This window comes from Sphaeramia orbicularis, chromosome 13, assembly GCF_902148855.1.
Source record: "Sphaeramia orbicularis chromosome 13, fSphaOr1.1, whole genome shotgun sequence".
Classification (NCBI taxonomy): Eukaryota; Metazoa; Chordata; class Actinopteri; order Kurtiformes; family Apogonidae; genus Sphaeramia; species Sphaeramia orbicularis.
In genome coordinates, this window is record NC_043969.1 from 48921147 (window position 1) to 48932257 (window position 11111).

The following is an 11111-nucleotide window of genomic DNA, read 5'->3' on the forward strand; positions in this document are numbered from 1 at the left end:
AGTATATTGAAAAAAAAATGTTTTTGTGTGTTTTTTGCATCCAAAAAATGGTTTGTTTACATTACAAACATGGCATTTAAAGGGTTAAAAAAATGTGACAGTTTTTGAGTATTTGGTATTTTTATTTACGGCTCAAGTTAATGAAATAGAAAAAAGTGTAAAAGAATTAAAAACAAACTGTATGAAAATGTTTTGACATTATTCCACAAGTGTGCCAAAAAGGCCCACTTGGTGCTTAGTAAGGGCCTAGCTGGACAGGATACCGGAGGGTTAATGTAATATATCATATACATTATAAAACCTTGAACCAAACCTTCTTCCTCCACCGTTGGTCTAACATGTGTTTTGTCTCCGTTTGGACGACGTCTCAGTCGCTGTAATGTTTGATCTCATGTTCATTTGTTTCTCCGCAGGACAAGGTCAAAGGTCAATGCTAAAATTCTTTACTGCTGTGATTTATAGATGAATATTTAATTTTCCGCTCTGAGGATCTTTTTTAACGTTGTGTTTTTCAAGCTGGGGCCACAACGGAGAAATCTGTCGTCACGTTTTATTGGAGGGAAATCTAATCCAGGCGTCACCCCGGAGACGCTCGTCCAGACGCCGACACTTTAGAGGACGAGCGACGAAAAAGAACGCACAAGAAAAATACAAGAAAATGCAACTTCAGCCTGAAACATGAACCAGAGCCAAGAACCAAAGAGACAAAGACAGACGAGGAGGCCAAGTGATTGAGCTTCACCCAAAACGAACTCAAACGTCAGCGTTGGCTTTAAGGACCTTCCATTTTTCAGGACAGTCCTGTTTTTTTAACCAACGATCTGTTCACAGCAGCGACGCCTTTCAAAGCAGAGTTTTATTCATATGAAAACAGAAGGTTTTATCAGCGCTTGAATCGCAGTATTTTACTTTACCAAGTACTTTCCACAGCCTCGTCCTTCCTTTTACAGTATTCTAGCATATTTTTGTGAATTTTATTGCATTTTAGCATATTTTTGTTTATTTTAATGCATTTTTGTCTTTTATTAAAATAGCGTTTTTGTGTATTTTGGTGTAGTTTAGTGCATTTTAGCATATTTTTGTTTATTTTAATGCAGTTTCTTTTTTTTTTTTTTTTTTCCAGATAGCGTTTTAGTGTATTTTTGTGTATTCTAACATATTTTTGTGAATTTTAGTAGTTTTTTAAGCATTTTTGTGTATTTTTTGTGTAGTTTACTGTATTGTAGAATATTTTTGTCATTTTTAGTGCATTTTAGCATATTTTTGTTTATTTTTATGCATTTTTGTCTTTTTTTAAAAATAGCGTTTTAGTGTATTTTTGTGTAGTTTAGTGTATTTTAGCTTATTTTTTTGGTCAACGTTAGGGCATTTTAGCATTTTTTTTTTAAATTTTAATGCATTTTAGTTTGTTTGGTTTTTTTTTAGCATTTTATTCTATTTTTGTGTAGTCTAGTGTATTGTAACATATTTTTGTGAATTTCAGTGCATTTAAGGCTTTTTTAAAAAAAATGTATTTTACTGTATTATTTGTGAATTTAATTGTGTTCTGTCATATTTTGTTTATTTTAGTGCATTTTAATCCAGAGTTTATCCAGTCACGTTTCTTCTATCCAGTTGTTTCCACGAGTTCAGATGAAGAAATCAAAAACCAATAAATCATGAGTCACAGTTGTTCTTAATTTTACAGAATTAATACAAACACTAATCATTGAGGCACTAAATTACATGGAAAAACAAAACAATATTGACTGAAAGGGCGCAGGTTATTACTGTGAGCCTTTATTAAAGCTGCAGCTTTTTGAATTAAATCAACCCTTTAATTCTTCCTGTTTATATGTTGATGAACAGTTTTTGAGTACTTTATAGAAAATAAAGATTTAAAGTAAGAAACGTATGTCTTATGCTTTATATTTGAATGTTTTAGATATGTAAATTTATTTATCTATCTTATTTTATTTTTTCTTCTTGGGAACTTCCACGTTTTGTAGAATTTTTGACACTTGTCATGTCTGTATAGAAGCCCTGTTTGCTCACATTAAGCAACACTGGATGATTGTCGTGTGCCAAGTGGAAACTCCCATAAAAACTGGAATTACAAAAATGTTTTTTTAAAAAATTATATATTTGAATGTTTTAATTAAATCCTCAGGTCCTCGACTGATCGACATATGAGGAATAAGCTCCTCCCCCTGCAGCGTCATGACCCGCATGGATACGTGTGATTGGTCCAAATGTAAGAGCTCTGCCGCGGTGCCTTTGAGCAGGGCAGCAGCTCCATGGCTCCACCAGGGGGCGCCATATGTGTGTGTGTGTGTGTGTGTGTGTGTGTGTGTGTGTGTGTGTGTGTGTGTGTATGTGCTGGGGGGGTCAACAGGACGAGGAGGAAAAGGAAAAGATGACCATTTCCTGCTGCAGCGAGAAAATAAAACAAACAGGAAAAGCAACAAGTAGAGAAGGAGACGGAGGGAGACGAGCAGGATCGCACTCAAGAACCACGAGAACCAGAGGAACCAGTAGAACCAGAGAAACTAGTAGAACCAGAGGAACCAGTAGAACCAGAGGAACCAGAGAAACCAGAGAAAACAGTAGAACCAGAGGAACCAGTAGAACCAGAGGAATCTGGAGAACCAGAGGAACCAGTAGAACCAGAGGAACCAGTAGAACCAGAGGAACCAGGAGAACCAGAGAAACCAGGAGAACCAGAGGAACCAGTAGAACCAGAGGAACCAGTAGAACCAGAGAAACTAGTAGAACCAGAGGAACCAGTAGAACCAGAGGAACCAGAGAAACCAGAGAAAACAGTAGAACCAGAGGAACCAGTAGAACCAGAGGAATCTGGAGAACCAGAGGAACCAGTCAGCAGAACGTCAGACTGAATGAATCCCAGTAAAATCCAGTAGAAACGAGTGAAGGCATCAACACGCTGCAGGCTGACGTTGGAGAAATGACCGAGTCCTGATCCGTCCTGGATTTACTCTAGAATTCTGCGAAAAAAACCCCAGAACATCTTAAAGGTGAGAGTTTCTTCTGTGTTTTCTGTCAGATCTGTGGGAACGTCCAGATGCATCTAGAATTCACTGGTAGTTTTATTTTTCCTACATTTTAACCCAAACATCTGTACGTTCTGAAGCTGCACAGGCTTCAGTTTGAATGAATGTTATTTTTGTTTTGCGTCATTCTGCATCTTCACAACATCCACCGTTTCCACCGCAATGAAATGATGACGGAACAGTCGGTTAATCTGCGACAAATCGTATCCGACAAATGACAGAAACGTTGTGAAACATGAAACAAGACCAAAAAAATAAAATAAAAATGCAATGATAGTGAAGATAAAAAAAAAGACAAAAAAGGTCCAACAAAACAAACCCCGACATAAATGTTTCAACAATTTACAACAACAGGATGAAAACAATGCAACAAAACAAAATTCAACCTAAATGAACGAATAATAACATACGAAAGAAAATCGCACACGACAAAGTAAACATGATAAAAATGATGTAAAAAAAAAAAAAGACAAAAAAAACCCCAAGAAAACTGTAAAACAGACTCAAGATGAGAACAACACAAAAGTTGCAAAAACATGACGAAAATACAAAATGAAAACATTTTTAAAAGTTGCAGTAAAATGGAAAAGACACATGATTAAAACAATGGAAAGATATGAAAAGACAAAAAAAAACCACAAGACGGAAACGAAAAAAATCACAAAATGAGGAAAAAAATGCAAAATTCCAACAATGCAAATGTTTAAAAAATATGAAAAAAGATCCAAGATGAAAACAACACAAAAGTAGCTACACAATGTAAAAGATGCAAAAACATAAAACTGGTAAAATAAAAAAAACTACGACAAAATTCAGCCTACATGGATAAATAATAACATAGCAAAAAAAAAAAAAATCAAATATGACAAAGTAAACACGATAAAACCAGACATAAAGAAAAAAAGACAAAAAATACTCAAGAAAACTGTGAAACAGACTCAAGATGACAACAACGCAAAAGTTGCAAAAACACGACAAAAATAGAAAATGAAAACATTTTTAAAAGTTGCAATAAAATGGAAAAGACACATGATTAAAACAATGGAAAAGATTCGAAAAGACAAAAAAACTCAAGATGGAAAAGATGAAAAAAATCACAAAACAATGGAAAAAGATACAAAATGACAACAATAAGAAAGTCGCAAAAATATAAAAAAAGATCCAAGATGAAAACAACACAAAAATTTCAACATAACATAAAAGATGCAAAAACATAAAACTGATAAAATAAGAAAATTAAGATGAAATTCAGCCTAAATGAATGAATTATAACGTAGGAAAAAAATCATACATGAAAAACTGAACATGATGAAAAAGACAAAAAAAAACATAAGATGAAGAGACATGAAAACTGTAAAACAGGCACAAGATGAAAACTACCAAAATCGCAATAAGATGAAAAAAAAGCAAAATCAAAACAATACAAAAGTCATAAAAACATGATACGAGATGAAAAAATGCAAAAGTTGCAACACAATAAAAAAGACACGAGATGAAAACAACAGAAAAGTTGCAAAAACAAACTAAACACAATAAAACTGACATAAAAAAGACAAAAACATGTGAACTGAAACCAACGCAAAAGTCGCAATTAAAAGAGAAAGTCAGAGGAGCCGACAGAGTGAACCTCCATGTGTGTGAGCTCTGTCATCTGGAAATGTTGTGCGTTAGCGTTGTGTAACTTTGTGTGTGCAGTTGTCGAGGGTTGTCATGTTGTTATGAAACAGCCCCGATGGATCAGAGACCTGAACCGGATCAGAGATCTGAACCGGATCAGAGCCAAGGACCGGGCCCATGGTGGTGACAGAAGGGGTATCAGATCTGTTTCCATGGAAACAAAGACAGAACCTGATGATAAATGGACCAGATAAGCTCTGAGTTCAGCACCGGTCGACTCCAAACACGACGGCGAGAAAAAACATCTGAAACAGAAACAGTTTCAACACGTTTATATTTATTCAAACATCGACTGAGTGAAATGAAACACAATGAAAACAACATAAAAAAAAAAAAAAATGAAAAAAATGAAAAAACACAAGATGAAGAAATGTGAAAACTGTAAAAAAATTTTAAAAAATTAAAAAAAAGACACAAGATGAAAACAAAGCAGAAATCGCAATAAAAGGAAAAACATGCAAAATCAAAACGACACAAAAATCGCAAAAACACAAACAAGACACAAGATGAAAACAAAGCAAAAGTCCCAATAGGCCCTTTTCCACCAAAAGCCCAGGAACGGTTTTACCAGGAACTCATCTGGGCTAAAAGCGTTCCTTCTAACTGCATTTCCACCACACCCCAAAGTTCAGGGTAATTCATTTAAATCAGGTTGATGATGTATGAGGAGCAGTAACAGAACCTGCAGTCCAGTTCATGTCCATTCACAAACTCAGCTCTGGTTCAATAAAATGACCCAGTACTGTAAGTGGACGGGTTGGGTTGAACATTTTACTGGTTGTTGAATCACTAAATCCATCTGGAATACATTTTAAATGAAGTTAGCCATCATTACATATCCTTAATTTCTGTTTAAAAATGGTAGAATATGTCTTTTCAACTTCTCATTCCTCAAACTCAGTCACATCTAACTTTAGGTGTAATGGATGGTTCTGTTTCATTTCTATTGTTTTACAGATATAGTCCAGGTTCAACCCTAAAGTCACACAGATTTACTCAAATACCTACAGTTAATTCGACTGCATATTACTTATAAAAGTACTTATACTCTACTCATATTTGGATGCCTTGTAAATGAACAGACAGTATTAGGTTAGATTTTTTTTTTTTTTTTATTAAAAATCGAAACAAAACAAAAGGTGCAAAAAAAAAAAACCAAGGTGCATGAGATTAAAAGGGAAATAAACGTGTGAAAGGTTCAGGCTTCTGGACCAGTGTGTGGACCAGCTGGTCCTGGACCAGGGTCTGGACCAGCTGGTCCAGTACAGCTGGTCTGGAACTCCATGGTCCCGGTCCCTGTTTCGCTTTCCTACATGAACAGTCATAAAAATGCATAAATGAATGACAGAACACATGATGACACATTCCTTCTACTATGATGTGACATGTCACATGTGTGACCTGGGCCGTTGTAAACAGCAGGAGACGATGGACCAGGACACAAACGAGCCGCAGGTTCAGAAAAAGAGGCCAGTCCGTCCGGTCCAGTTCAGGTGGAAATCACAAACATACAGAATAAATCAGTGTTCAGCTCACGGCGACAACACAAACACATCCAGTTCTGTGATTTAGATTTAATGTCAGACTGTTGGCCAGTTAGCATTAGCATTAGCATTAGCTTAACCAGACTGAAACAGCTGATGTGCCTCTGATACTGTTACAGCATGGACCAACTAAACAGGGAATATTTCTGTCATATTCAGACCACTGCTTTGTTCCACAGTCAGATCCACAACGACCGCTGTGGTCCTTTAGTTTCTTTTAATCCTGCAAACATTTCTTCTTCTTTTCTCGTATTTCTTTAGGCGTGTGTCTTATATTTGGCTCCGAAAGCTTTAACTTGAACTTCGCTCGTTTCGTGTCGGTGATTCAAAGTCTGTCTGAATTTCCTCATCGTCCGTCCACTTATTGTAGCTTCTCTTTTGGTCCATTTTCCGAATTATGAAAATACAAAGCTTGTGGAAATTAAATGAATGAATTAAATATTGGCGGTGAACAGGATGTGGAAACGCTGCCAGTCTAGTCCACCACTCAGTGTTCTGCAGCACATAGCCCCGCCCCCAAGAGTTCCTGGGAATCTGGAAAGTACTACCTCCTACCAGGAACTTCTGCGGGGAAAGGTCGGGACCGGGGGAAAGTCATTTACCCGGGGAATTTTCAGTGCAAACGCAACTTTGGAAGTTCAGGGCAATGCTCAAAGTTCCTGCAAAAGTTCCTGCAAAAGTTCCTACAGTGGAAAAGGGTCTAACATGAGGAACACATGGACAATCAAAACAACACAAAAATGTATGATTTATGATGTGGTTTGTGTAGTTTTGTGTATTTTTTTGTGATTTTATGATGTGGTTTGTGTGTTTTTTTATGGTTTTATGATGTGGTTTGTGTAGTTTTGTGTGTTTTTGTGTGGTTTTATGATGTGGTTTGTGTAGTTTTGTGTCTGTTTTTGTGGTTTTATGATGTAGTTTGTGTAGTTTTGTGTGTTTTTTGTGGTTTTATGATATGGTTTGTGTGTATTGTGCAGTTTTATGATGTGGTTAGTGTAGTTTTGTGTGTTTTTGTGCAGTTTTATGATGTGTTTTGTGTGTATTTTGCTTGTTTTTGTGGTTTTATGATCTGGTTTGTATAGTTTTGTGTGTTTTTTTGTGGTTTTATGATGTGGTTTGTGTAGTTTTGTGCATTTTTTGTGGTTTAATGACCTGGTTTGTGTAGTTTTGTGTGTTTTTGTGCAGTTTTTTGATGTGGTTTGGGTAGTTTTGTGCATTTTTTGTGGTTTAATGACCTGGTTTGTGTAGTTTTGTGTGTTTTTGTGCAGTTTTTTGATGTGGTTTGTGTAGTTTTGTGTGTTTTTTTGCGGTTTTATGATCCTGTTTGTATAGTTTTGTGTGTTTTTGTGCAGTTTTTTGATGTGGTTTGTGTGTATTGTGTGCTTTTCTAGCATTGGTTTGTGGAGCTGACAGGTCTTTGTGAGTCTGTGTGTGTTGAAAGCAGAGTTAATGAGTGTTGTGTCAGTTCTTTTGTCGTTTGTGTGTGTGTTTCCCAGCTGACTGACGCTGACTCAAACACTGGAATGAAACTTCACTGTGTGTTCAGCGGATTTTTCCAAACCTGCCTCTGACCTTCAAAGCCTCTAATTTAATGATTTACACCGTGACGACTTCAGACGCTCACAAACACCGACCTCTGTGGTGGAAAAGACACAAAAAAACAACACAAAACAGGAAGTGGTTTGACACTGATCCGGACTTGGACCCGGTTCTGGTCCCATTCAGTACAGACCCAACAGGTGAATGAAAAACAGATCAAAACACAGAAATACCAAAGGAAATCTGATGTAGAATCAGGAAAAATGAACCCAGACTATAGTATTTATGATTTAACATTTCATAACAACTTTATCTTTTAGGTTTGTGGAATTATCTAACGTTTTTTCTCACAATAGCAGGTTAAAAAAAACTTTATTTATACAGAAAACAACAGATGACAAAGTCCTTTAAATGCAGAGGAATATGAAGAAACCGCCTGCATCGGATCAAAAAGAAGAAAATGCACAAATAAACAATAATAAAATCTGAAATAATATTAAAAGCATTAGCAATAAAATCAAAATCCTCCAGTAACATTAAGGTTTTATATAAATGTTCGTTATACGTCAAATATTTCAACAATTAATTAAAGATAAAGACTCATTTGCTTTCAGGTTCAACATTCAGCCCAATTTTATCTGAAATGGACCGGACTGGTAAAATAATAATATAATAACCTGTAATTAATGACAACTTTCTCTCTTTTAGTGCAAAAAATAATATTACATTCTGAAAATATTTACATTTGGAAAACAGGACAGAGGGACCAAAAGTTAAAACCAGATGTAGACGAATGTTGTGAAGCAGGTTTGGAAACACTTTGGGTTTATTTTTAAATCTATCTATCTATCTATCTATCTATCTATCTATCTATCTATCTATCTATCTATCTATCTATCTATCTATCTATCTATCTATCTATCTATCTATCTATCTATCTATCTATCTATCTATCTATCTATCTATCTATATATATTTACAGAGATAAAAGAGAATCTATTTTTCAGATAAAACACATTTTTACATTATTTTACATTACTTTTAATACAAAAATCTGTATGACTACGGAGCCTCTGAACGTCCAAATATGGTCATATCTGATGACCATGAAAAGATGAATAACTGTATTTTACACCAATTATTTACATGTATTGATAGGATTAGTGGATCAACGGGTATTAAACAGTTTAGATCAGTAGATGGTTTAGGTTTTTATGGATGAAGTCATTTATCACATAATCTCTAAATGAACACCAATTAACACACACATTATTTATTTAACAGATCTGACATGTTGGTGAGTAGAATAGAATAGAATAGAATAGAATAGAATAGAATAGATTTTTATTGTCACTGTTAGAGGACAATGAAAGTCAGTTTATCAGCAGATTTTTAGAGTACAAAAAGAGCACATATAAAAATTATATGTATGTATATATGTATGTATGTATGTGTGTATGTATATATATATATATATATATATATATATATATATATATATATATATATATATATATATATAGACATACATACATACATACATACATACATACATACATACAATGCTACAATGAAATACTGAAAAATACAAAAGGTCAAATGTATACGAACTTTATTAATATATGCAAAATAATAAATATATGTACAAGGTAAAATAAATACATAAATAAAGGTGCATGTGTGAATAAACGTCTGATATCAGCTGATGTATCAGTGCATCATTTATTTCCTTCTTAAACTGAGACAGAAAAGACATAATTAAATGTGAAATATTCATTAAATTGTCGGAAATGAAGAGTTTAAAGTAAAACGTCACTTTGAGTTTCCTTAAACCTGATGTCATGTGTGATGCGTTCATAGGTCATGGTAATTTGGCCCCGCCCTCGTGTGTGATGTAATGACCAGTAATGCAGAGGCTGAACACCGGGTGGTGTTTTTAGGAGTGGATTACACGCGGATCCACCCAAATAATTCACCGCTTTGACCTTTTCACGCGCCGCTCCCTCCTTGGTGGAGACATTTCCGAGCGGACGTGAACGCGTCCTTCAGTCCGGGTCCGGGTCCGGGTCTGTTCTTAGTGCGGCTTACAGGAGTCCTGCAGCCCTTCATTTCGGGTTCTGGTTCCGCGGATCCGCCACCATGTCTCCCCCCGGTGAGTAGGGCCGAACCGAGCCGAACCGGACCGGGCTGTGCTGTACTCCCGCAGGGCGCAGGGGTTCTGGGTTCTGTAAATGGAAAACACTGCAACAAACAGGCTTTAAACTAAAACCAGCGGACTTAATCCGATTTTAATGGTTTTAATTGGAAAGTTTTATTGAATTTGAACAAACGCAAAACTTTGAAAACGCACAGATTCGTCCGTTTTATTTTAATTGTTATTTCTATTTTTTATTTCATCGTAGAACTGTCCTTTTATAAATTCCAAGGTGAGTTGTCAGATGTCCCATTCGTCCTGACAGCAGCACAGACTCCACAGAAAACTTTAAAACTCTGAGAAAACTGTGCAATCAGACGCACTTAGGATGAATTCACTGTGGTTTAGTTCAAGAACGAACAGAAAAGCCCGAAAATTAGAGTTTGACTGTGTGCTGCGTTCATGTGTGAGGGACACCTGAGCTCTGAGTATGACATAAGTGTACTTCTACCTAAGTATTTGTACTTCATTAGAGTATTGTGTGCAGTTTCCTTCTTCTACATCTGAATAAACTTTGCATTCAGCTTTTGTTTCTAAATGTGTCGACGTTTGTGATAAAATGAAGTGTTTTTAAATCCTCCTGAATCTGATCAAATCCATCTGATCTGCAGGAACTGAGCTCAAGTTTACATATGAAGTTAAATATGAAGTTAAATATGAAGTTAAATGTGAAGTTAAATATGAAGTTAAATGTGAAGTTAAATATGAAGTTAAATGTGAAGTTAAATGTGAAGTTAAATGTGAAGTTAAATGTGAAGTTAAATATGAAGTTAAATGTGAAGTTAAATATGAAGTTAAATATGAAGTTAAATGTGAAGTTAAATGTGAAGTTAAATATGAAGTTAAATGTGAAGTTAAATATGAAGTTAAATATGAAGTTAAATGTGAAGTTAAATATGAAGTTAAATATGAAGTTAAACATGAAGTTAAATGTGAAGTTAAATATGAAGTTAAATATGAAGTTAAATATGAAGTTAAATGTGAAGTTAAATATGAAGTTAAATGTGAAGTTAAATGTGAAGTTAAATATGAAGTTAAATGTGAAGTTAAATATGAAGTTAAATATGAAGTTAAATGTGAAGTTAAATATGAAGTTAAATATGAAGT

The 11111-nt window shown here is 35.1% G+C and overlaps 1 protein-coding gene across 1 annotated transcript in view; it reads left to right on the top strand.

Moving 5' to 3' along the window:
- Positions 1 to 9759: 9759 nt before the first annotated feature.
- Positions 9760 to 11111, top strand: part of LOC115431037 (tumor necrosis factor alpha-induced protein 2-like) — a 100442-nt gene continuing 99090 nt past the window's right edge. Inside the window, exon 1 of the mRNA XM_030151279.1 lies at positions 9760 to 9962. The gene's annotated coding sequence lies outside the window, so the exon portion shown is untranslated. The remainder of the gene's footprint in view (positions 9963 to 11111) is intronic.